Here is a 26,639-nt window from a genome sequence, read left to right as displayed (position 1 = left end):
TCGTTACTATAATGTCATTTTCACCGTCAGTCGTGTCTGTTTCAGTGATGAATGGAATCTCTTGAAAGTGGCTGTGAGTACGGTAGAATCTAGAATCATGTAGAATCAGTGCCCTCTTGCCCCCGCCCGTCCCTCTCCCATCCAGGCTGGAATGGCTCAGTGGGTCCCAGGTGTTCAGACAAGGTCAGGAACCCAGAGGGATCCGTGGAGGGGGTGACCACAGGGGCTTAGGTGCCGCCCGCGAATACGTTTGGTGTTCTTTGCCATTCCTTTGTCTATTGTTTGGCAGTTGAGTATGTAGGAATTATTCCGCAGTGTGATCTGCCTGCCGAACCATACTATTTTTAGGCACTAACCCACACAATAGGTTTATAAAAAGGCTATTGAACCTTTTGAGGCTCTGCTGGATTTGGTCTGACAAGGGCTGAGTTACAAGTAGGCTGTCCCGCCTCACAGTTCAGGCATGTAGGATTTTTTTGTTTTTTCTTTATAAAGAGTCTGAATAGCCTAAAAATACAGAGGTTTGGCGGTCTGTCAGGTGATGCTCTCCTCCAGTGTCCCGGCTTTCCAGACACATCACTTTGCAGGTGTTTGTTAGATTGCTAATTTTTATTTGTTCTTCTTTTCCTTTTAACATGCGCCAAAACGTGCATAGTTTGTAGTGCTAGGGGAAAAATGAACACATGAAGCATTTTCTTATTCTTGAATCTCTGCTCTCTGTCTAAAAAGATGCATTTTTCTCCATTGGGGAGCTCTGCTTGTCCGGGTCTGCTTATCAAATGGGATTAAACAGATAAAACTAGTACTAGATATTAGTTTAAACTTGTTTTTAAAATGACCATCAGAACTTGCTGGATTCTAATCCATTGTCAGAAATATGCATCACTCCATTAGGAGGCAGAAATATGAGTTTCCTAGTAGTTGTAATGGAAAAACAATCTCTCGTTGTAAAATAATGTGATGCCCTTAAAGTGTCCACATAATAGATTGGATATTATTTATGATTCTTTTCTTCCTTTATTGCGTCTCCTGCCATTAAAATGCCATAATAGGCAGTGTATTATAATCACTGCCGTATAGCTTTGACTTTTTAGAGTACACATCTTCATAAAGACCATACCCAAACTAATTCACAATGAGGCACTTAGCCAAGTAAAGATTTTCTTTGGCAGTGCTTAGTGAGGGGATAGACTCTGAGCTATCTTGGATGACTTTTAGGATTGATCCTGATGATTTTTTAACTCCTTCTTTATGCTGATTACAAACTTATGATTCCTCTTACTCTTGGGATCTGTGTCACTCTATAGGGCGGGCCTGGCCGGTCTTGTCAAAGGGAACATTTTGATTTTCTTAGCTACATTTGGACATTTTTTCCCCTTTTCTTCTCTTCATTATCTCTCTGGGTCCCACGCCCTCCAAACCCCTGTGGGGATTTGTTGCTGACCTAGGGAGCTCATCCGTGTTCATGCCATAGTTATTCTCTTCGGGTGTCAGAGGGGAGCTGGAACAGTGGGGACACTCCGGGTGCTTGACTCTCTGGCCTCCCCTTCACCTCCAGCCCTGAAGGCGCCTATAATTTCCAAACATGCACATCAAGAGCAACCAGAGGTCTCTGTCAAACTATCCGTTCTCAGCCCACTCCACATGCTGCCCTGTGTCCCCTTCTGTCCTGCCCCCAGACTTTGATTCAGTAGGTTAAGGTGGAGGCTAGTAAATGGAATTTTCATCAAGATCATTCTAATGCAGTCGTCTGCATGGCCTGTTGAATGTTTGGGGACCACTTATGTAGTTCCAAGCCTCACTCTACCAATGAGACATTCAAAGCCCAGCAAATGATGAGGAACTTCACCAGGGTCACACTGGAAGACGTGCCAGTCCAACATAGAAGACAGGGATTCTTTACCTTTATATGGTGAATGTAGATGGGGCAGAAATGACCAGAAAGTTCATGGGGCTATATATCCTGGACACACATTAGTTCTCTATTTCGTGTTATTGGAGACTCTGTGTGTTGTGTCTCTGTGACAGAGAGGAGCATGGGATGAATAGGTGATCTGTGTACTTACCTAATCTAGGACCAGAGTCAAAGATAATGAGTATGAGATCCAGTTTGAATTCTTGTACATTGAAAGAATTGTTAGTGTATTATTTTACCATTGTTTTGGCCTCATGTTTGTGTTGAGTGGATGTTCCGGTTTAGCTTTGCCTGCTGATAATAATATAAGCAAGCTTCCTTGGACACAGCAGGTACCTAACAGGAGCTATTCAGAGTCTGGCAAGGAAATGCCTAAAACATACAGTCCTTATTCTGATCACATGGTGACAGACGCATATTTGCACATCCATTTAAAATAAACAAAGCTGACTTCTTAAAATTTATCTGAAACCTTATTCTCTTTTCTACTGACAGACAATTATTTGGAGTTGGGAAGATAATCTGTGGGGATAGGAGGTCATTGGTGGCATTTATCACAAAGGTCCAGGAATTCATTTTATCTGGCTGACTTTATCTTATTGACATGGGGATTGTGGTCTACCTCCCAGGGAACTGATCCATGTAGGGACATAGGGAATGATTTTTATACGTGTGCACAAACATGTAATGATCATGATGTGTTTGTCTGACAGGTGGTAGGTACTTGATAAATATTTGATGAATGAAAGTAATGCTTCAAAAAAGACTTTTTTTTTTTATATATCTATCAAAATTCTAGCTCAGGATACTGCAGTTTTCTTATTTACTTTTTTTCCTCCTCATAAATATCTGGGCTCTACTATCCAGGATCTTTAATGGAATAATTTACATTTCTTATATCCCACCTTTTTATTTTGGTATTTTTCCAGTAATGATACCTCTCATGATTCTGTTTCCTTTGAGGAAATTATATCCACTTGGAAGCTTCCATTTCTGGCCGGTTTTAGAACTTACCACCAACACAGCCTGGGTCTGAGGCCTGCTTTGGGAGAAACTTTGCATCAAGATCCCGGGCCTCATCAGTGAACCTCCTGAAGGCTGGAGGCCCCACCCTGCCCCTAGCCTGGGCCTTCCTCCCCCTCAGTGCTGCCCCTCCTGCTCTCATCTGCCAGAGGCACAGATAGTGGAAGCTGGAGGTTCTTCCCGCTGACCATGTTGACCAAGAAGCAGTGACGTCCTTTCCATGAGGACTGAGCCATCCCTGGAAAACCTTCCCATTTCTGAGGGATTATGCCCTTTTAACGGGAGCTGTGAGTACTCCCTAGCCCAATAGGCAGAAGAGCTGAAAAAGAAGACTCCAGATTCAATTTTGTATTTCCCAGGGTTTTCTTAAAGGCCACTGGGGTACAGGGTTGACAGGGAAGAGCCACTTCTTTCAAATGTTATTGTTTGGTTATAAATTACTAATGATCAGATTACTGATGTCTTATTAACTGCCCAGTTCAGGGATGTGATTTGGGGTCCAAGGTGGCCAAGTGATTCCATCTAAACAGTTTTGTGGGAGAGCAAAACCCGGGATTGCTGGCTGCCGCCGTGAGGCCCCAAGCATCCCAAGAACCCTTATTTTTAAATGCAAACTAAGTTTCTTTGTTGGCAACACAGGGATCATTCTGTTCTGAGCTAATTCTTCTGTGGGCCCTGAAAGGCCAACGATTCTGCGTGAAATGGAGATAAAGGGGTGGACGGGGATTAAAAATCATGAATGAATTAGGGGGAATCAACAGGAAGGAATTTTGTTTCTAGATGGATTTGCTGACATGTAGTAGGTATTACCCTCCCTGGATCACAGAACTTTTATTCCCCTGGTAGATAGATAGAGTCAACTTATACCTAATTCAAATTAGCCTCCTGTAGAAGCATCACAGCTGACTCCGACAATTGAGCTATTTCCTGATTTAAAGGAGTAGACAGAGATCTTCACTTACTGATAAATTGAGGATATTTATATTTGTATCCAAAGGCTTCTTGGCTTTGGAGGGGTATCCCTGTCAAAAGTAATATGTGTCCTGTGTATAATATCTGGGTAGAAAGAAGGAAATAAAATCACCCCAAGTACCAAAACCCAAAGATGAAAACTGATAATATCATCTTTTTTTCTATGAATTAAGTATGTCTATGTATCCATGTGTGGTTGTATTATGTAGCTGTAAAGATCCTATGTATATATTTTAATATATATGGGTATATTATAATATATTTAATTATATTTATATATTAAGGCATTATATATATATTGAAGCATTCTAACATTGCACGTCTCATTACCTCATGGGCTTTATAAACAGTGTTTTTATGCCAGAACATTTAATATATTTATTTTACTGAAGCTAGCACACTTCTTCTCAAGAACACAGACCTAGGGGCGCCTGGGTGGCTCATTTGGTTAAGCGTCTGCCTTCGGCTCAGATCGTGATTCCCAGGGTCCTGGGATAGAACCCCGAATCAGCTCCCTGCTCATCGGGGAGCCTGCTTCTCTCTCTCTCCCTCTGCTTCTCCCCCTGCTTGTATGAACACACTCTCTCGCTCACTCTCTCTCAAATAAATAAAATCTTAAAAAAAAAAAAAAAAAAAGAACACAGACCTGGGCAAAAAGGGGTTGTACTTTTCGCCCGTGTAGTTCCCAGGCTTGGTGCCCTTGGCTGTGGAGCTGAAGGTATATGGTACCTGTTAGATCTAACTGGAGCCGATTGAGTTTATATCGTTATTTGCCCATATTGAAAGCGTCCCTCCTGTATGAAGATGTGGAAGAAAGAATTGATTACGTGAGACGCTGGTGCCCAGTGATAGAGCTCTGCATAATGAAAATAATTTACTCAGCCTGGCTGATTTCTGGCACAATCCCTGCTTTCCCATTGGCAGGCAGGAGGGCTGGTGTCTGAGGTTGCTTGGGCAAATTCAGACCCTCCCCTACTTCACATCCTCAAGACCACCCACCCACCAACCAGTGGGATGAGGACTCTAAAGTGTGAAATTAACACATCAAGTGAATTTATATCAGGGTAGCCTTGGGCTGGTTTTTGCAAATTAAATTTGCAGAAATTAGCCTCAGCCCTGCCAAGGCAGCATTAACTTACGACTGGTGAAGCCAAGCTCTTTCTGTGGCATTTCTACACTGAGAGAGGAGTTCAGTTGTACACCAGGACACTGAGTCTTGCTGAGTAAATTGTGGTCTGTTTGGTTAAACAAAACAAAACAAAACAAAAATGCAGACAAACAAAAAACAAAAAAAAAAAACAACTGTTGACCAGAAGTGATGCTCCTCAATAAAGCACGATTCATGTAGTGTAGAGGTTTGAAGAAAACATGCATGAATATGTGGGATAGTGCATCAACGAGCAGAAATGCCAGCCAACTCTTCTAAAAGACTTTTATGGGTGATATTCATTATTTGGCATTCAGAAAAAAAAATTTTTTTCATCACACTGAGATGGGGTCCATCTCTCAGAACTAATCACATTAACCAAGCTCACTAACCGGAGTATGTAACACGAGTGTCCACTTAGTAATTTATAGAAATAAATACAGTCATGGGGACCTCTTCTCAGTCCCCGCATTCTCTGCCTCAAGGTAGGCAGAGATCTGGAGGTTGCTTGGGACACTTGCAGTGGGAACGGGGGAGATTGAGGAACGAATAGTCACTGCATTCAGGCAAGGATGTCACGAGAGAATATTCCTTGTCTAATGGCTGAAGTGCCTTCTCTGGATGCCAACATTTGCTCCGGATTCTCCTTTTTCCACATTCCAAATGGCCGACCCAAACTCCGTTTTCAGATTCTATTTTGCCATTAATTAGGATACATACAGTCAGATCTTACAGGCCTTGGGGCTTCTCGCTTTTTAAAGTTTAAATCTCAGAGGGAGATCTTTCCTTCTTTCTCAGCTCTCCAGGGAAGTTTTATTATACAAGATGAAAGCCTACGGCAACTGGCTTTCCAGGTAGGGTTCTGTTTGAACAATGCCGTTAGGGCTTGTCACTTTTTCCAGTAAGGCTGTTCCTTTGTTTTGGCTTGCTCTCCATCCCAACATTGCTTTGTTGATATGAATATAATACTTTATATAAAAATATTCCACCTAATCATTTTAAATGTATGACTTATCTATTGACAGGTCACGTCACAATGTCTTGCTGGTACAGGGTGTTTGGCCCTATTCCGTTCTGCGCCGGCTTGCAGTACTGCATTTAGCTGACTTTTTTGTTTTGTTTTGTTTTTGTTTTTGTTTTTGTATCTTCACTGAACCTGGTACCTTGTTAGGCAGGGTGAGAGAATACAAAATTGAGTAGAGTTCTCTGATTTCTCGGTTCTTAGTCTAATGGAAGACACAAGCATGTAGATAAGTAATGGTAGGGGCATCCGGGTGGCTCAGTCGGTTAAGCGTCTGCCTTCGGCTCAGGTCATGATCCCGGGGACCTGGGATCGAGCCCCGCATCGGGCTCCCTGCTCAGTGGGGAGTCTGCTTCTCCCCCTCCCTCTGCCCCTCCCACCCACTCGTGCTCTCTCTCTCTCTCTCTTCCCCCCCCTCAAATAAATAAATAAATAAAATCTTAAAAAAAAAAAAAGGAAAGATAAGTAATGGTAATATTGGGTCCTGTCTGCCAGAACACAAGAGAGAGCAAGCGTTAAGTCTTTTCCGAGGCAGTGAGAACACAGTGAAGACACAGTAGCTGGAGAAAAAATGTTCGCGGGGACAATCCAGAAGTCCATAGTGCCTTGGAGTTTTGGTTAACAGGAGGCCAGTGTCAGGGAATGGAAAGACTGGTTGAGGTCACCCTTTGGTAGGACCCGGTGTTCTGTGGGGCTGGGAGAGAAAATGGCATGCATATGAAGAATCGTGTAGCCCGTTGGCCAGAATCCAACACCTGCTCCTGCTGCCTGTGGCTTCCAGGTGAATAGCTCCCTCCACTCTTCGAGCCCCTTGTGTCCCCATTTAATGGGGAGACTGGCAACCAAATCTGTTGGGTGCCTTATGTAAAATAGAATGCCTTCCTCATGGAACAGGCATTCGGTGTGTTATGCCCTCCCATTCATCCTGAATGCGGGAGATGGAAACGAGACCAGATCCACAAACTTCTCCTGGAAACAAGACCAGGTCCACAAACTTCTCCAGCATTAGCTGCCGTGGATTTGACAGGCACTGTGCTAAGCCAGCCTCCCACTGCCCTCCATCCCACTATGTTACTGAGCTACCCTCTTGAGCATTTGTTAATCTTCTCTGGCTGATGGAGCACAGGTGAAAATTTACCTTGGCTGGGTGTAGGATTTTCTCCCCATTCTTGCTTGACTGCTGCCCCAGAGCCGTGATAAGCGTTGGCTTGTGTCTCTTCTGGCCTTTCCAATTTCCTCCTCTATCCCTCTATTGAGATTTTGGTGTCTGGGTCTAAAACACTGAGTGAAGTGAACCACCCCCCCCGTTTTTTTAAGAGTATAGTTTAACTTTTTCTGGGTAAATCATCTTATCAGTTTTCTTGCAGACCTAGTCTGACCCTGATATTCATTAACTTGGAGGCCTTCAGTTTGTTTTTGTAAGTGTTTGTGGAAGAAAGGATAGGTAAGATGCCTCCTTTTACAAAGCTAAAGTTCAGAGTTTCTCAAGTGCCATTGAAAATGGCTCCTGATGACACAGAATTTCTTCTGACTTTATCTTGTTTCTGTCTCTTAGTTTCTCCCGGTCTGCAAACTTACCTGTCTGGTTTCACGTGCCACGTGCAAACTTACCTGTCTGGTTTCACGTGCCTCCACTTATACACTGCCCGTTTGTAGGATTCCATCCCCTCCAGGGTCTGCAGCATTAGAACACGCTTACAGCATTGATTTTTGTCTTTGTGTGTGTGTTTTCAGCCTCCCATGGCGCTGCCTTGTCACTGAAGGGAGGGAAGAAAAGAAGTTTGGGAGCTCAGTCTTTTAAAGACATCAATGCGAGGAATTATTTGGGTCTCTTGGCTTAAGCAACAGCAGTAACACCACCACCACCACCAAAAAGCCTGGGGCTCCCTGAGCTACTGTAGAAGTTTGGGGGTCTTGGAGGGCTTAGGGCTGCCGACAAAACCCTGATCATAGAGGCTCAGTCGAGTTCACTTTATTCCTCTGTTAGCTCTCAGAACAGGCAGGGATAGCGGCTTTAAGAGAGTCCACACATTGAACTCTTGAACAGCCCAGTGGATCCTGAATTCTTGCGGCAGACATTTCAGACTGCGGACACTCTTGCTATCTTTGGCTGGAATGTCGTCTCTGAGGAATCCTGTTGTTAGCTGTTCAGGGCTCTCACCAAGTTGAGGTGATCCTTGAGCTGTTGACAGTCCTCTGGGTTAACTCTGGCTTCTCTCTACTTCAGAATGCTCTTCCAGGACATTCTAGCAGGATCCAGGTTGCTAGGGAAGCAACTTTTCAGTGAATACCCTTGTGAGTTACCACCCTTGTGATGAATGGCTTTTTTTTAACCCCCATCCCTCCCCATACTTTTCTATAACGGAGAATTCCCAGAATGGTTTTGTTTAGAAATTTTTTTTTTTTTTTTGCGCTTTCTGGACTGACAATACAGAGTCCTCTCTCTCCTGCTGCTGTGTCCTTTTCAGCTCTTCATTTATCTGGGATTTCCAAAGACTGAGTGGGGTAGTTGGGTCTTTTTTGAATCTGCTGATTTTTCTGTGAAGCTGATGTCATAGTCTAGACCTTTATCCTTACATATGCAAATTATTAGATTACATTTAGCAGTTGGGGGCTTTGTCACTGCCCCCAGTTGGACTTGGTGAGAGCCTGTGTATGGCAGAGCAGTTTTCGGTTCTGCGGTCTGTGGCGTTTGGGTAGAGCACGTCTTCGGGAGTCCAGATGAGAAGGAGACCTGTCCTTGCTAGCCCACCTGGAGCTGTTACAGGTCCGAGTGGGATTCTGCTGCTCCAGGGTAGCACAGGCTAGGCAAAGCATGTCATTGTGGGTCAGCTTACCTGCGCTTTCCTCCACAAATACCTGGTTTCCCACTCTGGCCTAAATTCCCTTGGAGATAGATTGTTGAGTCCAAAAGACTTCCCTGTTTAATTTCGGGTACGGGGCTTAATACCACTGCAAGACAGATGTGTCCCGCTGGGTGATTTCACTTGTTGGATACGAGTGTGGCTTGTTTTCTCAGCACTGCTGAGATTAGTGAGGTGATGTAAAGCCTAGAAGCTTTTCAGATGTTTGTGTTGTATCTGATTTTAAAGTAAAAGCCTCTGCCAGTGTGGGCTAATTAAGGTACATAAATGTGTAAACTCAATTTCTAGTTTAACTTACTTGCTTTTATTCCATAGGCAGTAGTTATAAGGAAGCAAGCTGCCTCCTCATTGGAGAGAAAGAGGGGACATTTGAGTTTTGCTAATCACAGACATGAGCGAGCGTGCGGGGTGCAGAGCCTCTCGCTCAGATGCTCATTGTTGGGAATTATTTCCTTATTGTTATTTTAATAAAAATAATTGAACCCTCTTTTAGCCTGTTGGATAACATTAAACTGACAAACTCTGTGGAATGCCTGGGAACAATATTCAGTCCGCCGGCGACAACTGCAAGGCCAGGGGTGCCCACAGCAAACATGGGCTAGGTGCAGATCACATTTCTAGAAGGAAGACATCCCCCACGTGTGTCATCATAGCATCAAGATATGTGTGCACGACACAGACAGTGTGCTCTAGTTAACATGAGTAACGGTTTCATTCTTCATTAGACCAGCGTTCTTGCAAAAGCAAACCAAAGGGAAATCTACACCGTATTTTGAGAAAGAGAAAGGGGGCTATTTTTAGGGAAGCATGGCGGGAAAGAGATTTCCTATTTAGGGTTTGGGTATTCCAGAGGTTGGATTAGAGTAAGTTTGTTAAAAATAGAACTTTAAGTGTAAATATTTTGTTCCCTAATATGGTATTATTATTTTAGCGCAGCTGTGTCCCCATCTCTTTTCCTGAGTAAGCCCCTCTCCTCTGGGTTGTGGACATCTTGTCCCCCAAGACAGTGTTGCTACTGATGTGCCCTGTCTCAAATCTGACTCCTAGATCTTTCCTACTTCTCTTCTCATTTCCTCTCATGGCTACACTGAAATAATTGTAGGACTTGTTAACATAGATCTCTCAGGGGCACAGACAAGAGATCAAGACAGAACTTCAGGATGTGTCCATTTTGGTCTTTAATAGTGACTGTGTTGGAAAAACAAATATTTTCTTAGAGGTGAAATTGAAAGCAATGTTGTAGGAGGGTTTGTATGTCCATTTTGCCTCCTTGGGTAGATGATAAGCGTCCTGAAGTCAGGGCTCACGCATTATGTATCTTTCTTCATGCACCATGCGCCTTGCCAAGAAGTAAATGCTTAGTGGGTGCTTGAAGGAAAGAATGAACGCAGGTTACCAGAAGGTGGATTTTGTGGATGCTTTATCTGTTGTTAATCAGAAAATTTTGATTGATCACTCCCTGGTGGCTCCAGCTCCGTAGTGAGTATACATGTATATTCATACTCTAGGGATTTATAGTCTGATGGTGAACACAGGAAATACTCACAAATTACAGAAAAGGTCTATTTTTAAAATGAATTTGAAAGTAGAAGGAGGCTGAGACACATATTTTATTAAGGGGAGGAAAATGTTCAGTAGAGGCCCAGAGGGGGAAGAGGACAGCGGATCCTTGAACAACACAGGTTTGAACTGCATGAACTCCACTTATACGCGGAATTTTTTTATATATACAGTTCTGGAAGTGTATTTTCTCTTCCTTATAATTTTCTTCATAACATTTTCTTTTCTCCAGCTTACTCTATTGTAAGAATACTGTATAGAATACATATGACATATAAAACATAGGACCGTGCATGTTATTATTAGTAAGGCTTCTGGTCAATGGTAGACTGTTAGCAGGTAAGTTTTTGGGGAGTCGGATGTTACACGTGGATTTTTGGCTGTGCGGTGGTTGGCACCCGTAATCCCCAGTGTTGTTCAGGGTTTAGCTGTATAATACAGTAGGTGGTGGAGCCGCTCCTCTGTCGAAATCCCGGGTGGGCTTTTTCTCCTTGCTGTCTGGCCACCTCCCACGAGTAGCTGGACCTGAGACAAGGGTCCACACGGTCGCGTCCATGTGAGTGTGTGACGCACAGGAATCTTTTTAATTTAATTTAATTTATTTATTTGACAGAGAGAGAGACAGGGAAAGGGAACACAAGCAGGGGAAGTATGAGGGGGAGAAGCAGGCTTCCCGCGGAGCAGGGAGCCCAGTGTAGGACTTGATCCCAGGACCCCGGGATCATGACCTGAGCTGAAGGCAGACGCTTAACCGACTGAGCCACCCAGACACCCAACGCACAGGAATCTGCTTTCATCCCACTGGTCCTGTCTCTTCCCTTCTTCGTTCTCCCGTTTTCTTCCCTAATGCCGTATCTGCCATGATGATCCACTCACTTATGCATTCTTTTATTCAGCAAATCCTCATTACTTACCTGTTCTGAGTCAGACACCAATTCTGTAAGTTAGCAAGAGCCACCCATCTCACCGCTCCAACTCTGATCCTCAAGAGGTCAAGAAAGACATGATGCTATGTAAGTGCCATATATAAACATATTGTTATCAATACTTATCAAAGCTCACATTTTATCACTGCTCGCTCTTTGTTGGGCACTGGGCTAAATACAGTGTTTATGTAAATACTATAAATTGATCTAAAAACAATATAAATTGACTTCATCTAAGTTAAACCTGTCTCTGACTTCAAAACCTGTTGTTTTCAAGATAAAGTTAAAATTCCCCTGCCTGGCTTTTTAAGGCTCAACACTTCAGCTAAATAACTAGTCTTTCCGGCTTTCGCTTTTAATGTTCACGATGAATCATTTGCTCCCACCACACCCACTTATCCATCAGCCTCCGTGGGCTGTGCACAGCCTGGGGCGCGCTGCCCTTTTCTCTCTTTGAAGATGGAGGGAACCATTCTTTGAGGCCCTGCTCACATCTCACCCCCTCCCACCGGGACCTCTTTCCTCCTGGTGAATCCCTAAAGCTCTTGCTGTGAGTACTCCTTGTTTATGGGTTTTGGCATCCCGCCTTCGGTTTGCAGTTACTTTCCACGTGCTCGCAGCGCATCTTCAGTTAGTTTGCTTTAGCTCCCCCCTCCCCCACCCTGTGCAGCAGGGAGCGGTAAACCTGCTTGGCACCCACACACCCTGGGCTCCTTCCAATCCTTAGATGTGAAAGTTGTCGGGGACCTTCAGTTAGGGTGGTGTTGCGGATCGAACCTTTTCATCTTCGAGATGGAGAGAGAACTGGATCTGGGTTGTAGAATAAAAACAGAACTTGGACGCCTGGGTGGCTTAATCAGTGAAGCGTCTGCCTTCGGCTCAGGTCATGATCCCGGAGTCCCGGGATCGAGTCCCGCATCGGGCTCCCTGCTCAGCGGGAGCCTGCTTCTCCCTCTGACCCTCCCCCCTCTCATGCTCAGTCTCTCTCTCTCTCTTGCTCAAATAAATAAATAAATAAATAAATCTAAAAAAAAAAAAAACAAAAACAGAACTTCCAGGGGAAAACGAGAGAAGGCAGTGGTTTTGTGTTTGCGCTTTTGGAGTACCCAAATCCCAGACACAGGCCCCACATTATCTCACTTAACCTTCCTGCCGATTCTACAGTTGCTGTATAATCCCACTTCCTTTATCATCCCTGTGCAGATGAGGAAGCAGCTCAGGGATGCGTGCAGGTTTGTCCAAGGCCACCAGCTGGGAAGTCCAGGGGTTCTCGTTCACGCTTGCTTTTCCCCGAAGTCCTTGCTGTTCCCACTCATCTTGCCTGTCTCCCAATGCACAGTGTTTTGTTTAGTTCCACTACTGCACTCAGTACTTTATTTTTGTTTATTTATTTTTAAAGGTTTTATTTATTTGAGATAGAGCGAGAGAGAGAGAGCACAAGCAGGGGGAGCGGCAGGCAGAGGGAGAAGCAGGCTCCCCGCTGAGCAAGGAGCCCAATGTGGGACTCGATCTTGAGACCCTGGGATCATGATCTGAGCCAAAGGCAGACGCTTAACCCACTGAGCCTCGTAGGCGCCCCCACACTCAGTCCTTTAAACTGATACCTAGGAAATGGATTTGGCAGTACCTCTCCCGCCTTGCCTTTTTTTTTCCTATTTAAACTTGCATTAATGTACTCATATTTGTGTTTGATTTGAAACACTTTGAAAGCAGTTTTTTTTTGTTAGCATTTGTCAGCGTGAACGCATGCACTTGTCCCTGTTTCTTGCCTAGTCTCCTCCCGTGGTGGCGAGGGCTTCGCCTGCCCGGGGCTCTGCCGTCAGCATCACGAAGCCCGTCGCGGGGTTGCCTGTCGTGATGCAGGGCTATCGGGGCCCCGGCTGCTCCCACGGCTTCTGATTGTAGCAGCGCAACATCTGCCACAATTACTAATGCTCAGAAAGGCAGAATCAGCTGTTTTCCCCAAATGTTTTTCTGATTCATGTTTAACTGCTTTTCTGCTTGAAAATGCTGCTGCCGTCAGGATTTTTTCTCTTGCCTAAATGAAGGTACTGCACAGACGGTTGTGATTGGCAGTCCTGTCTGCATAAGTTAAAGCCCGCCTCGTGTTGTCATTTCTTTACAGGTTTGAAAATCTAGAAAGTAAAGATACCAAAAGAATGGTGTAGTAATGAAGTCTGACTTGTGGTGGATGGCTGGGTAAGAACGTTCGTATTTAAAATCTGAGAGATGTAAATATTTGACTTGATATAATGTGACCATACATTCTTTGCCACCGTTTATTTAAACCTTCTGTTGAGCTCTCAGACAGATGGTCTTTTGAGTAATGAACTCCTTTGAATACAGCGAGATGCCATGTGGTAAACTGATGAAGAGGCATTATTAATAAATATTTTAAGCAACAACAACGAAAAAAAGCCCCAAAGTGAGAGTGGGTAGCTGCAGATTAGAAAAATCTAAACTCCCATCTTCTAGAGGACTAGGAGTATAATGCCTTTCCAGGCATTTTCAGCAGCTCTTCTCCATTTCTGCAGAGAAGTGGCAAAAAAGGGGATCACTGACATGGTTACCGTTATCAAACCGAATTTACCAAGACTCTCTCTGCCTATGTGTGGCTGGGCTTCAGGGTGATTGCGAGCCCTCCTCCCTCCTTGCTGGTCATTGTCATCCAAGGCAGTGTTAATGCAGTGAGTTAGGGTTGTATAGAAACAAGATAAAAATGGTCAAAAATGGCCTGGGTGGCTCAGTCGGTTAAGCGTCCAACTCTTGATTTCGGCTCAAGTCGTGATCTCAGGGTCGTGAGATGGAGCCCCACGTAGGCTCTGCACTCAGCAGGGAGTCTGCTTGGGATTCTCTCCACCCCCTCTGCTCCCGTTCTCTTGCCTTCTCTCTCCAAAATAAATAAATAAAATCTTTAAAAAAAAAAAAAAGAAGAGATAATATTGACCATTATTTTTGTATGTTTCACCTTGAAATGTAAATTGGGTCAGCAGATTTTCAGTTAAAAAAAAAAAGGCTGAGTTTTTCCTGCTGTATTTGTGCCTCGAGCCCCTTCCTTTAATGCCCACCCCCCCCAATTTTAGGCACATTAGCAGTACCTCACTGATTTATAATCAGGAGGAAAAAAGTGTCCCACTTAAGTGAACTTTCCAGATCTTGGACATTCTCGTCAAAGACTGTGCCCACCTTCATCATCTAGCATAGATGTTTGATGACGTCTGAGACCTCTCACACCCAACTGGCTTCCTCAGTCGTTCTCAGTAACCCTCCCTGTGAACTGCTTACACTCAGACATGGTCCGCTTTAATTCTAGGTACTTTTCCATAGACGCGAGGAGTTTGCTTTCAAAAGCCACCATTTGGAAAGAATTAGAAAAAGGCCCTAGCAAGAGTGAAACACCGATTAAAGAGGATGGGGCTGTGAGACTGGAAATATTTGCAGTGGGGCCTTCAGAGAAGGAGGGGGTGTCAAGGGGGTGCCCCAGGTTGTCTGGGAGGAAGGGAGACATGAGATGTGTGAGGCAGGCTGGACGTGGGGGGACAGCAGGGTGGGGATTTTACTGGCTGCTCTTGACCTGTGTGCTTGGGTGACTGGGGCTAAGGTTATAGCCGTCTTGGGGCAGAGACCACATGCTGTGAGGAGGGAAGGGTGCTGGTCGTGCAGGCCCAATCGACATCCAGCTCAGAAAATCCACCCATTTCCATTTGGCCTGCAGATCCTGGCCAGTGATCAAAAACTCCTCTGTTTCCCATATTCTTTCTTGAAGAATCACCCTTGGTTTTATTCAAACATGTTCAAGTTCTACTATTTGATCACTCCGGCCATAAATTGGCCTCTTGGTATCTGCAGAGTTTCGTGCTCCTTGATGTGGCAGACGTGTCTTTTGACTTCTCTAGCTCCTCTGCCACACGTTTTCTTCCCAGCCCCTATGTGGACCCTGATTTCTCTGCTTTTGTGCCTTTGCACACACTGCTTGCAGTCGTCCTTCTCATCGGCCTGGGTGATGTGGCTCGCCTGCCAGGAGTTGGCTGGAATGCCATCCCTTTGTGATGGGTTCCATCCAGACAGTGAGCCTTTGCTGTCCCTGTTCAGGGGAGCTGGGATCCTGTGGGATTGTGTGCCGGTTACATTATGACCACACTGTTGGGAGTCCTGTGTCCCTCTCCTTAGGGTTCTCCTGAGGATAAGTACATGTTACCTGCCTTCCAGTAGGTTCATGGTCAATGTTTGCTGAAATAATAAATGAATGAAGTATATCTATGGAGCTCATCATTGTTTGGGGTTATAAAACAAATGTTTTGTCTGTGAGTCTTAATGATGTGGGAAGGTAAACGGCAAACAATATGGATATTCTGCATTTCACGCTAATTATGAGCTAAGGAAAGGGTATGTGGGGGTAGGAAGCCAACTGAGGTGATGAATGAATGAGATTGGTTGTAGTGTCTGAGAATTTTCCCTCAGGAGGAGGGTGGCTCTTCATATTTGCTTATCATACCAGACTTTAATCTTACGAGCCTGCTAATAAGACAGCCACCGAGCGGCAGAAGGAAACCGCCTGATTCTCGACTCTGTGGTTTGCAGAATTCATGAGAACCCTTGTGATTTGGGCTCTGCCTTCAGCATATGCCTGATTACTGTAGTTATATTCATACTAATATTTATTTTCCTTTTGCTCAAGCGATTACTCTGTCGAAAAGCTTTTCTGTAAAAAGTAGATTATGTAATTACTTCTCTAGAAAATTGGCTTTCTACTTACTCTTAGGATTAGTGTTTGGGCAGAATGGGAATCACGTTTTGGGACCACCAGTAGCCTGTCAGGCCCTGCTGGGCCGTTCTGTATGGCCTTTGCCCGGCACAGATGTTAAACCAGTTGCCATGAGCAGAGTTGCTCATGACCCTGTCATGGGATTCACAGTCGGTCAGGGCTCTGCAGGGAGGGGTCTCTTCCAGATCTTCATATTTCGGAGAAAATTGCGTGAAGACTGAAGAATTTGGAAACAAAATATGTATCTGGGTCAGATAACTTTGGCTCATCACTTATGCACAGGAATTGCTTCATTGAACACTGTAGAGGGCCTCAAAGAAACTCTTTGTGAATAACGTGGGTTTTGGATGATGGTGACGCTGGTACGCTTTTCCTAGATCGGTCATTTTCAAAGTTTGCATTTTTGATCACTCCGCTCTGCCCTCTCCCCTCAGGACACATTTTGAACACCATGAAAATGATGGTTCTGGGAACACACGTGACTAGAATTAGACCTGTGGCTCTGTCCCTGGGGGTTACCTGATTGTCTCACAGTGACTGCCTCACATCCCGCATCCTGTGATCACCTAGACATGACTTGCTTACTGTGGCTGTGATCACCTGTCTGTTACTTATTCTAGCTGTGTGTCCTATAAAAATCTGCTTTTTTGGTGTGTGTGTGTGGTGGGGGGGAGGTGGGGCAAAAGTTTGCTTTGTTTATTATTTATTTACAATTTTATTTATTTGGAGGAATGTATTCCTGTGGTCCAGAAGCATATTTGGTGGAATGCCCCCACCCTCTGCCTGCCGTCCACGCCCCCTCCTCATAGCATCTGGTGCTATGGATGCCTCCTGAATCCTGCTGGAGACTTGTTATGCATGTTCAGGCAGATACTGATATTATCCGTTTCTGGTCCTAAACTGGTCGCATACATGTGATACTTTGCATCTCTCAGTGTACTGTGAATGTCTCTTAACTTCTTTAGCTTTCCATGAAAAATAAGCTGATTTGGAAAATGGCCTTTGTTGACCTTCTACGTACACAATTGGGGAAAGGGCAGATGAGACCGGGGTAGCTTCTTGCTTGGCAGGACACCCCGCTCTCCTCAGAAGGGTGAGCTAGTCTTGGTTCCCGAAACCTCCATCTATGGGCAAACTGACAGCCTATGGCTTCTAGTTACCACCTGCCCCCCCTCCCCAGAAGCAACCAGCCAACCAATAACAAAAAACAAGCAAAACAACAAAAACCCCTCAAGTCCAGAAAACCTTTCTTGACTAACCAGAATTCTTACTCTCTTTCTCTCCATTTCCTCAGAAAGTGTATGATTCTCTGGCAAACTCCCAGAATGTTCCAGTTTTTTTCCTGTTGCCCCTGCTTCCTGGGGCGTTGGAGAATGCCTCCCATCTCACAGGTCCTTATCTTTGTTCTGGCTGCTCTCTTCCCCGACTATGCCAGTCTGTTGGCTAAAACTTAACCGTTTAATTTTACATGGTGTTGTTCTGTAACTCTCCACAACTAGACTGTGAGCTTAAGAACAGGGGCCCCCTTTTATACTTTCGTATACCCCATGTTTTAAGGTAGGGTAATTTTAGTGTAAAAAGTAGTTCGTCACTAAACCTTAACTGAATGAGAGGTATGTGAATTCTAGTCTCCTATCTCTAATTTCCTAGAGATGACTGTTCCTCAGGTTCATCATTTAACATCTTCAGCCCCTACTTCATAATCTCTTCCAACCATGGGCTCATATTCCTCCCTGCTGAGGTGCTCAGGTTGTTCCCTCTTCCTGTTTCCTTGTGTCTGGCATCACATTCATTCGCTTTTCAGCAAACAGTGCAGACCCCTGTGATGGTTAGTGTCAACTCAGCTAGGCTATAAGCACTCAGTTATCCGGTCAAGCACACTAATCTAAGGTGTTGCCGAGTAGGTATTTTGTAGCTGTGACTAACTTCCACAATCAGATGATCTGAGTGGGCCCCATCTAATCAGTTGACTCAAAGGAGACAATCTGAGTGGGCCTCATCCAATCAGTTGAAAGACTTTAAGAGCAAACCTGAGGTTTCCCTGAAGAAAAAACTGTGTGGATTGCAGCCTCAGCTCCTGAGAGTTTCTAGCCCATTCTATGCCCCCACAGTTGAGTAAACCAATTCCTTGCCTCTCTCCCTCCTCCTCTTACCCCCCCCCCACTCCCTGTACACATGTATATAAACACACACTACTAGTTCCGTTTCTTTGGTAGAATCCTGACTTATCTGATGACACCATTAGTAACATTTTAGGAAATATCCACTCTTGCTATTTTCCTGATTGACAGTTGACATCGACTCCCCATTGCCTGCAAAAGCTCATAGCATGAACATGCAATACAGAGTCCTAAGTCTCTGGCTTTAAGCTCCCTTCCCATCCTCATTCACTTCTGTCCCTTGAGAACCCTGGTTCTCTATGTTACAGCCGTCCCGAACCCTGCCCCTTCCTTGTGCTCTATCATGTCTTAATTTTGTCTGCTGCTCCTTCTACCTGGGATGCCCTTCCCTTTCCTCTCCACCTGGCAAACGTCCTGCTCATCCTTTAGGGTCTTTAGGTACCCTTCCTTCTGAGAAACCATCCTGACCAGCCCACCCCTGACAGTTGGCTGTTCTCTGGATGCTTCCATAGCATTATGCAGTTCTGTCTTTCATCATGTCAACATCAACATGTTTTAATTATTTGCACGTCTCCTTCCTTTACTAGAATGTGTACTGCTTTCAGGAACTGAGTTTTTGTCCTCCACAATGCCCAGTGCCTCACACAATCCTCGAAGCAAGAACAGACATTGGTAGATGAGTGGAATGAACTGTGTTCCTTGGTGCGCTACTTTGTGTAATTTGGTGGGGCTGTATTCATTTTCCCACGCCGAGTAGGTTAAAGCATGTCTGTGGTCACACCTGCACCTCCTCTCATAGCCAAGTGCTGTGTGGTCTGGCACCGTGTGCTCTCAGTCAGTGTCACTGATGGCTGGCTGGGCAGAGTCTCCTGTTAGATCTTCGACTAGATGGAGCAGGAAGCTCATCAGGTGTATTGACTTACAACGGAGGCGCGTGGGCTATAAAAACCCTTCCTTAAAAGTAGATGAAAAATGGGGGTACCTGGATGGGTCAGTTTTTAAGCGTCTGCCTTCAGCTCAGGTCATGATCGCAGGGTCCTAGGATAGAGCCCCGCATCGGGCTCCCTGCTCCACGGGGAAGCCTGCTTCTCCCTCTCCCACACCCCCTGCTTATGTTCTCTCTCTCTGTCAAATAAATAAATAAAATCTTAAAAAAAAAAAAAAGTAGATGAAAAATGGTAAGTCCACAAGAGCGGACATTTCTGAATTATAGTGGCCTTTTATAGTTTTCTTTCCCCTTTCAGGGTAGTAGAGAAGTCTTTTATGAAGAGCTGAGGTATTTTTTCAGGTGAGAGGGACATCCTTATATGCAAAAGTAAGGTTATGCGGTGCATCCAGTTGGCTGCCAATAGCCCAGGAGGTGCAAAATGTACGTTTTCTATCTAGTCTTTCCATCAGTCCACTGCATTGTTTTGTATCTAAATCTCTCTAGCTTCCTTTAGCCTCCAGATGTAGGCAGGGCTCTGGGTCTGCTAGAAGATAAAAATGGCATTTTGATTTTTGTGATCTGAGTAGTCTTTCCAGAGTTTGAGGTATAATGGCAACATGGTTGCTGATTGTGTTCTTATCAGTAACAGCAGAAGAAGGAGGAGGAAAGGAACTTCTGCTCACTTTGTAAACAGTTTATCGTTCTGAAATGTTGTCTAATGAATTTGCATTGTAACTCTAGCTCTTAAAGGAAGCCAGAAATGACTTATTAAAGCAGCAATATAGATCTGTACTGACACAGAAGGAGGTCATTGATACTCTAATCGAAAAAAAAAAAGTTGTCGAATAATATTGGATCTAAAGTATGGTGTAAATTCCATTGTAAACATTTAGATAATCATACAAGAATTAGAAAACTGGAAGGCACTCTGCGTGCTCTCTCTTTATATGTAAGTGTGATAAATATAGCTAATTATTAAGTTATTATTAAACTCTTAATAATATTAAGAAAGTCTTTGTTTTTGCTCAGCAGTTTGAATTTTTTAAAAACAATTATCATGCTTTCTCAGAATAAAAAGCCATTAAGTGACTTTTCAGTTTTTTGGTAGAGAAAACAATCCAAGGACAAGAGGTTAGAATAAATAGGTGTAAATCACAGCTTCTGTAAAGGTGGTGATATTATGTATGAATTATTTATTTTTCTGCCTTTCCCCATCTTTGTGAAAGTAAGTAGATTGCTTTTATAGGTAAACACAAACAAAGCCAGCCATGGTTCTTCTAGGGCACTGAGATTCCCACACAGAGCCTTTTAGATATTTGAGTCAGGTGCTTTAATTTGACATTTCTAAATCATATAGGAAAATAAATGTGAAAAAAAAAAAAAGAAATGTGTACGAGAAGAAGTTAGAAATCCCTCACCAAATGTATGCTGTTTGTGGAACAAATTTATGTCCCTGGGCAAGTTGCCTTTCTGCTTTTCAGTGTTACACTACAAGGAACGTTGTAACAATTTATGCCGAACTAAAGGCCTGCCCAGTAGGCTGGTCAAAATCATTAGGCTTAAAATGGCTGTCAGGTTACTTGTAATTTTCAGGCATTGTTGCAAATGGAAATACCTTGTTTTAATAGGGGCTTGGCTGCTCTGGTGGCTTCTGTAGCCCTCGACTTGGCTGATTTTTTTTCTCAGGAAGTAGAGGTATGAAGAGGAGCAAACAGTCTTGGGTCTGTCCTGTTCACCATAGTGTAAACCCTGATAACTCCTTTCAGAAGAATTTACATGTTCAAGACACAGTGTAGTGGGCTTTACCCCAGCATGCAGGGAGTTCCTGCCTTAACAAAGGGGGGTGGGGGTTCTGTTTTGGGAGCTGTTCTGATTGAGAGAAAAGCATAATGAGAACACTTAGGCCTTATTTTTTCTTTTTCCTGTGAGAAGACTTGGGTTACTCTGGGTGTTAGATGCCTTTTATTTGATAGTGAAGTAGGTGACCCAGGGGGCAGAGATTACAGACTTACTTACTGTTTTCTTTCTACTATCACATTCCTACATGACTTTGACCAAACTTGTCTTTATGACAGCAGATACTCTTTTTGAGAGATAAGGATTATTATTGTCATTTAAGCACATTTATATTCGAAAGTCTTTACAACCGTTCGGTCATGTAACACATTCCCTATGCCCCAGGATGTCCCAGAGCATGGAAATATTTCAGTGCCTATTCCCTGTGTAAGAGCATAAAACCTTCATTTTTATATCAGGAAAAAAAAGATTTGTGTTGGGGAGGGAGGTTTACCTAAGTATATGCATATGCTTTTCTGTATACTTACATGCGTAAGCCCATATTTAAAGCATTTGTTATGAAAATATTAATGGCAATGTCATAAACTGCAGTCTTGGTTCTTTCATATCATGACAAAAAAATCTTTCAATAAATCACTCAAATTATGTTTGTGTACAATACATTCTTCTATCACTAATTAGACCTCTGGTAAAAATAGAGTTCATTACATAGGTTTCGCTCTGTGTCGCTCTGTCCCACAGCCTTAGGACCACAGTCTTTTCTTTGGTTGGCTCGTGCTGGACAGATCCCGCGCAGGGACAGACACAGCTAGTACAGAGTAAGCCTTCTGGAGGAGCACAGATTTACAAAAGTTACTTAAAATAACATCTTGAAGATTCTTGGACAACTTTGCTGGTTTGCTGTGGCTGAGGGAATTAGTAGGTGGCAGCGCCTGATTTTTGTCATGTGCAAATACAAGTGTACAAACAAGCCTGTTCCATTCATAGCCCCAGGCTATTTGCATACACTTAAGGAGGAATATCTATGAGCACATGCAATGGGCAGGTCCTCCTGGGGCTCAGCTGGCTTCCTGGCTTCCCAGAGGTGGGCAAACCCAGACTGCCCAGTGCTTACTTGATCGTTTACTAGTCATGTGATCTTGGCTACTTGGTGTTGACTCTGAGCACATTGAACTGTTGTTAAGAATTAAATGAGATAATGTAAATGCAAACACCTAGCCAGGGCCTAGTCCACAAACGACCGACCCTGAGGTCATTGTATTTTCCTTTTCTGTCCCTCTGTGGGGTTTGGCCCAAGTTCTTTTAGTTTCATCTCTGGCTTCTTGGACAGTGAGAAGTGAGGTGGGTTGAGGTCAGGTTGTGGAGGGGTCCTGAGGAGAAATTTGCATCTTATTCTGTGTCAGAGGGAAATGACAAGAGGTTTTTTTTTTTTTTAAAGATTTTATTTATCCATTTGAGAGAGAGAGAGAACACAAGAGGGGGGAGCGGGAGAGGGAGAAGCAGACTCCCTGCTGAGCAGGGAGCCCGATGCAGGGCTCGATCCCAGGACCCTGTGATCATGACCTGAGCCGAAGGCAGTCGCTTAATCAACTGAGCCACCCAGGCGCCCATGACGAGAGGTTTTTGAAGGTTCTGCATGACTGGACCTGACCAGACGTGCTTTAGGAAGGTCATTGTGGTACCATGCTTAAGATTAGAGTCGGGGGCGCCTGGGTGGCTCAGTTGGTTAAGCGACTGCCTTCGGCTCAGGTCATGATCCTGGAGTCCCGGGATCGAGTCCCACATCTGGCTCCCTGCTCAGCAGGGGGTCTGCTTCTCCCTCTGCCTTCTTCCCTCTAGTGCTCTCTGTCTCTCATTCTCTCTCAAATAAATAAATAAAATCTTAAAAAAAAAAAAAGGTTAGAGTCGGATGCGTTTTAGAACTTTATGACAAATAACTTCACACTCTATGTAAGGGAGCCTCTTTACGGCTGCACTTAACTAACATACAGTGAATCATCATATGATCGACTGTACTGGAAACGAATAATTCCTTATAGATTAAATGCCCGCATTTTCAAGTATGCCATATATAGACGCAACTTTGCCTGTAGGCAGGAGATTGAATTACATCACTGCAGTATCTCTATTTATGTTGGATGTCTCTGAAATGATTTTATTGCAGATTAACTATGAAATGAAATTTGCCTTTTTCAGGCAGTAGAGAAATTACCAAAGAGCCCAGAGAGACTTTCCCAAGGTTACGCAAATAGGTGGTAGCAGTCCAGTGTTATTTATACTGCTCATGATGACTTTAAATTATTACATCTTTAACTACAAATGCTAAATATTCAGAGGACATTTTTGTATATCAGATGCTTTGTAATAAAAAAGGAATGAAACTGTTTCGTCTCTTCTGGTCGGGGTCTGGGTAGTTATTTTTAAATAAAGGACGGAAAAAGAGAAATTTGAGGCTCAGCTGAAGACTCCACATTCCTTCCCTGCCTTGTTCGCTTTCTGTGTATCTGTAGGATCAAGGCCACCCTTGCCTCTGGGTCATGCGCCTGGGCTCTGCTTTCAAAGAGAGCCCTGCTCCCGGGGACAGCCTGTTTGTGCAAGTGTGCCAAAAACTAGCCCTTGGTTGGTGCTGATGTGATTTTCTTTCACAGTTTCTTTCTTTTCATTAAAATATCGGTTAAAAGCATCAGACCAGCAGATGAAGTTGATGGGAGCTAAAGTCCAAGTTTAACTGAACACTTTTATTATGTAAGCATCATTACATTGTGTTGACTTACTATCTTAACTTGCAGGTGCAAATACTAGCAAAGTAATTTAGGATTTGTTCAGTGTCAATAAACCTGAGGTTTTAGGAGAAAAAAAAAACACTATTCGGGGTGCCTGGGTTGCTCAATCATTAAGTGTCTGCCTTCAGCTCAGGTCATGATCCCAGGGTCCTGGGATTGAGCCCCGCATCGGGCTCCCTGATCTGCGGGAAGCCTGCTTCTCCTTCTCCCACTCCCCCTGCTTGTGTTCCCTCTCTCGCTTGCTGTCTCTCTCTCTCTGTCAAATAAGTAAATAAAAACTTAAAAAAAAATCGCTATTCAGTCTCATTTGTTAAAGACAACCTGGGTGGCACGTGGACCTCAGAATGCAGGAAACCCATAGATCTCAGTGTTATGGGTTTTACATTTTCTTTCTTTTTTTTTAAAAGATTTATTTATTTGAGAGAGGGAGAGCACGCATGCATGTGTGCAACTGTGAGCAGGGGGAGGGGCAGAGGGACAGAGAGAGCCTCAAGCAGACTCCGTGCTGAGCATGGAGCCTGACTTGGGGCTCAATCCCACAACCCTAAGATCATGACCTGAGCTGAAACCAAGAGTTGGACATTCAACCAACGGAGCCATCCAGGCGTGCCCAGGTTTTGTGTCTTCTTATCATCAAAGTTATTTCTGTTCAGTATGTCTCCTGGACTCTAGAGCTGTTTTCTTGTTGAAAGTAGTAAAGCCTAGGGCGCCTGGGTGGCTCAGTTGGTTGAGCGACTGCCTTCGGCTCAGGTCATGATCCCGGAGTCCTGGGATCGAGTCCCGCATCGGGCTCCCTGCTCGGCGGGGAGTCTGCTTCTCCCTCTGCCCCTCCCCCCCTCATGCTCTCTCTATCTCATTCTCTCTCTCAAATAAATAAATAAATAAAAATCTTTAAAAAAAAGAAAGTAGTAAAGCCTAGAGATGAACTCTCAAGAACTCGGTGTCCTGTCGAGCTCACAGTGGGTGTTCTGGGAGTGTTAAGGCGCCCCATGCAAGCAATGGATGTTGCTGATAATAGTCTGGGTCAGGTTTTAAATTTTATCAGCCTCCTCCACAAAATGGACCCCTATCCCTCCTCCCCTGCCCTCCCCACTCCCCCGCTTGTCTAACTCCCTCCTCTGTTTCTCTGCACAGTTTCCCTCCTGCATTTCCCCCCAGTTCCTCGTCCTGCTTCCTTTCCTTCCTTCCTCCCCTTCCTCTGCCCTCTCCGCTCTGACATGTCTCTAAACTGCCAGAGAGCCCCGCCTGGCCTTCGTCCTGCTCCCCCTCTCCTGCCTGCCCTCAGTGCCCTGAGCCTGCGGGTTGCTGTCCTCCGGACGGCAGCTGGTAGCACAGTGGTAGAGCTACGCAGTGAACGTGTGGGAGGACGCTCAGGGAGACGTAGTCGCAGATTGGAAGGTGCCACTGCACTGCCGTCCGGCTTTTGTAGTTGGTACTTTTGATCTGACCTGGTCACTTTGAGAGGAAGGGGCCTGACCTGTGGAACATGCAGCGCCGGCCTTGGTCTTGGGCGCCGCAGCTGTCCCCGCCCACATATGGATGTCCGGGATCTGTCTGGGCCTTCAGTCTGCACAGAAGTCAGATTCAGTAACAGAACCCGTGGCATCAAGCTCACAGCAGCCAGTTCTGTTCTGGTTGCCAGGTCCTTGGGGCCTTCTGGTCCGAGCACGTGGTCCTCAGGCTCCCGGTGCACTGAGGCCGGCCCCAGGGAGCAGCTCTGAACCGCCAGGCTCTACTTCTAGAAGGCCGGGGAGGTGGTGCTGCTTGTCGGTCCGATCAGAATCGGCACATGATGGGTGCACGGCATTTCCAAGATCATGTGTTAGGGGCAGGACCGTGTGGGCCCAGATCTACTCTGTGGGGATACAGAATAGACTGAACAGTGCCTTCCTGAAAGATGCGGGAGTGGGGATCTCTTCACAGGCCCTCCCCCATCCTTGTAAAAGTGGCTTTCAGGGCTCAGCTGGACTCCAAGTTAGCAACTATTGGCCTCTTACCTCTTCGTTAAAATGAAGAAGCTACACTGAGTGCTTTTGCATATTCTGGCCTGACCTTTGACTGGCTCCTAAACCTCAGGACTTCTCCCACTCGGAAAGACTCCTTCATCTGAACTCCCCGGGGCCTTGCCTAAGGACCCAGCTCTAGTCACCAGGGTCAGACAAGACTCCCTCCCAGGCAGGATCCTAGCCCACGGGGCTTCATTTGCCAGATTAGCCCGAGGGACTGAGCTGCTTTACTAACCGTGACACTTACAGTGAACTTGGTGGAAGGCTGCAGACCGCAGATAAAGGAACTTCCCGTGGCTTGACAGAGGACACCTGAAGGAGAGGTATTCTCATTCCGGGGTGCCATAAACAGAACCCATGTGACCGGTAGGGCACCTGCATCAGCCATCACAACAGTTTTAGGATGCATTGAAAATAAGGTAGATAAAACTTGTGTCTCTAGAATATTCATCAGCTGGACTGAGGAGCTGACACAAATAGGAAAAAGAACATGGTATTCTATATCCTTGCAGATTGAGATGCCAAGGTCACATTTTGGTTTTCCTCCTGACTGGTGAGTCATCAGGCCCACTGTGGCTTTTCTGGATGAGTAACTGTAATTCAGGAGAGGATCTGAGACCTGTATTAGAAATTCAGGTAGCACCCGTGTACCTTCTTATGGCCACGAAGATTGAGACATAGTTTTTCTTATCTTCTCAGTTATGTGTGTGTGTCTGTGTGTACGTGTGTGTGTGCACATTTTTTTTTAGCATGTGTAGACAAAACACTAAATGTTAAGTCAGGATTACACAAAGTAGAAATGAGCAAAATAA

The 26,639-nt window shown here is 44.7% G+C and overlaps 1 protein-coding gene across 4 annotated transcripts in view; it reads left to right on the top strand.

The window, feature by feature from the left end:
- The window catches only part of SIPA1L2 (signal induced proliferation associated 1 like 2), a 213,774-nt gene that overhangs the window by 58,570 nt on the left and 128,565 nt on the right, over positions 1-26,639 (top strand). Inside the window, exon 1 of one of the 4 annotated variants that reach the window (XM_035008466.1) lies at positions 13,340-13,627. The exons of the other annotated variants lie outside the window; for them this stretch is intronic. The gene's annotated coding sequence lies outside the window, so the exon portion shown is untranslated. Of the gene's footprint in view, positions 1-13,339; positions 13,628-26,639 lie in introns of those variants that run through there. 4 annotated transcript variants of the gene reach the window in all.

This window comes from Mirounga leonina, unplaced genomic scaffold (assembly GCF_011800145.1).
Source record: "Mirounga leonina isolate KUSES-001 unplaced genomic scaffold, KU_Mleo_1.0 Mir_152, whole genome shotgun sequence".
Lineage (NCBI taxonomy): Eukaryota > Metazoa > Chordata > Mammalia > Carnivora > Phocidae > Mirounga > Mirounga leonina.
The sequence above is the reverse complement of the archived record's forward strand: the minus strand, read 5'-3'. Positions and strand labels throughout refer to the sequence as shown.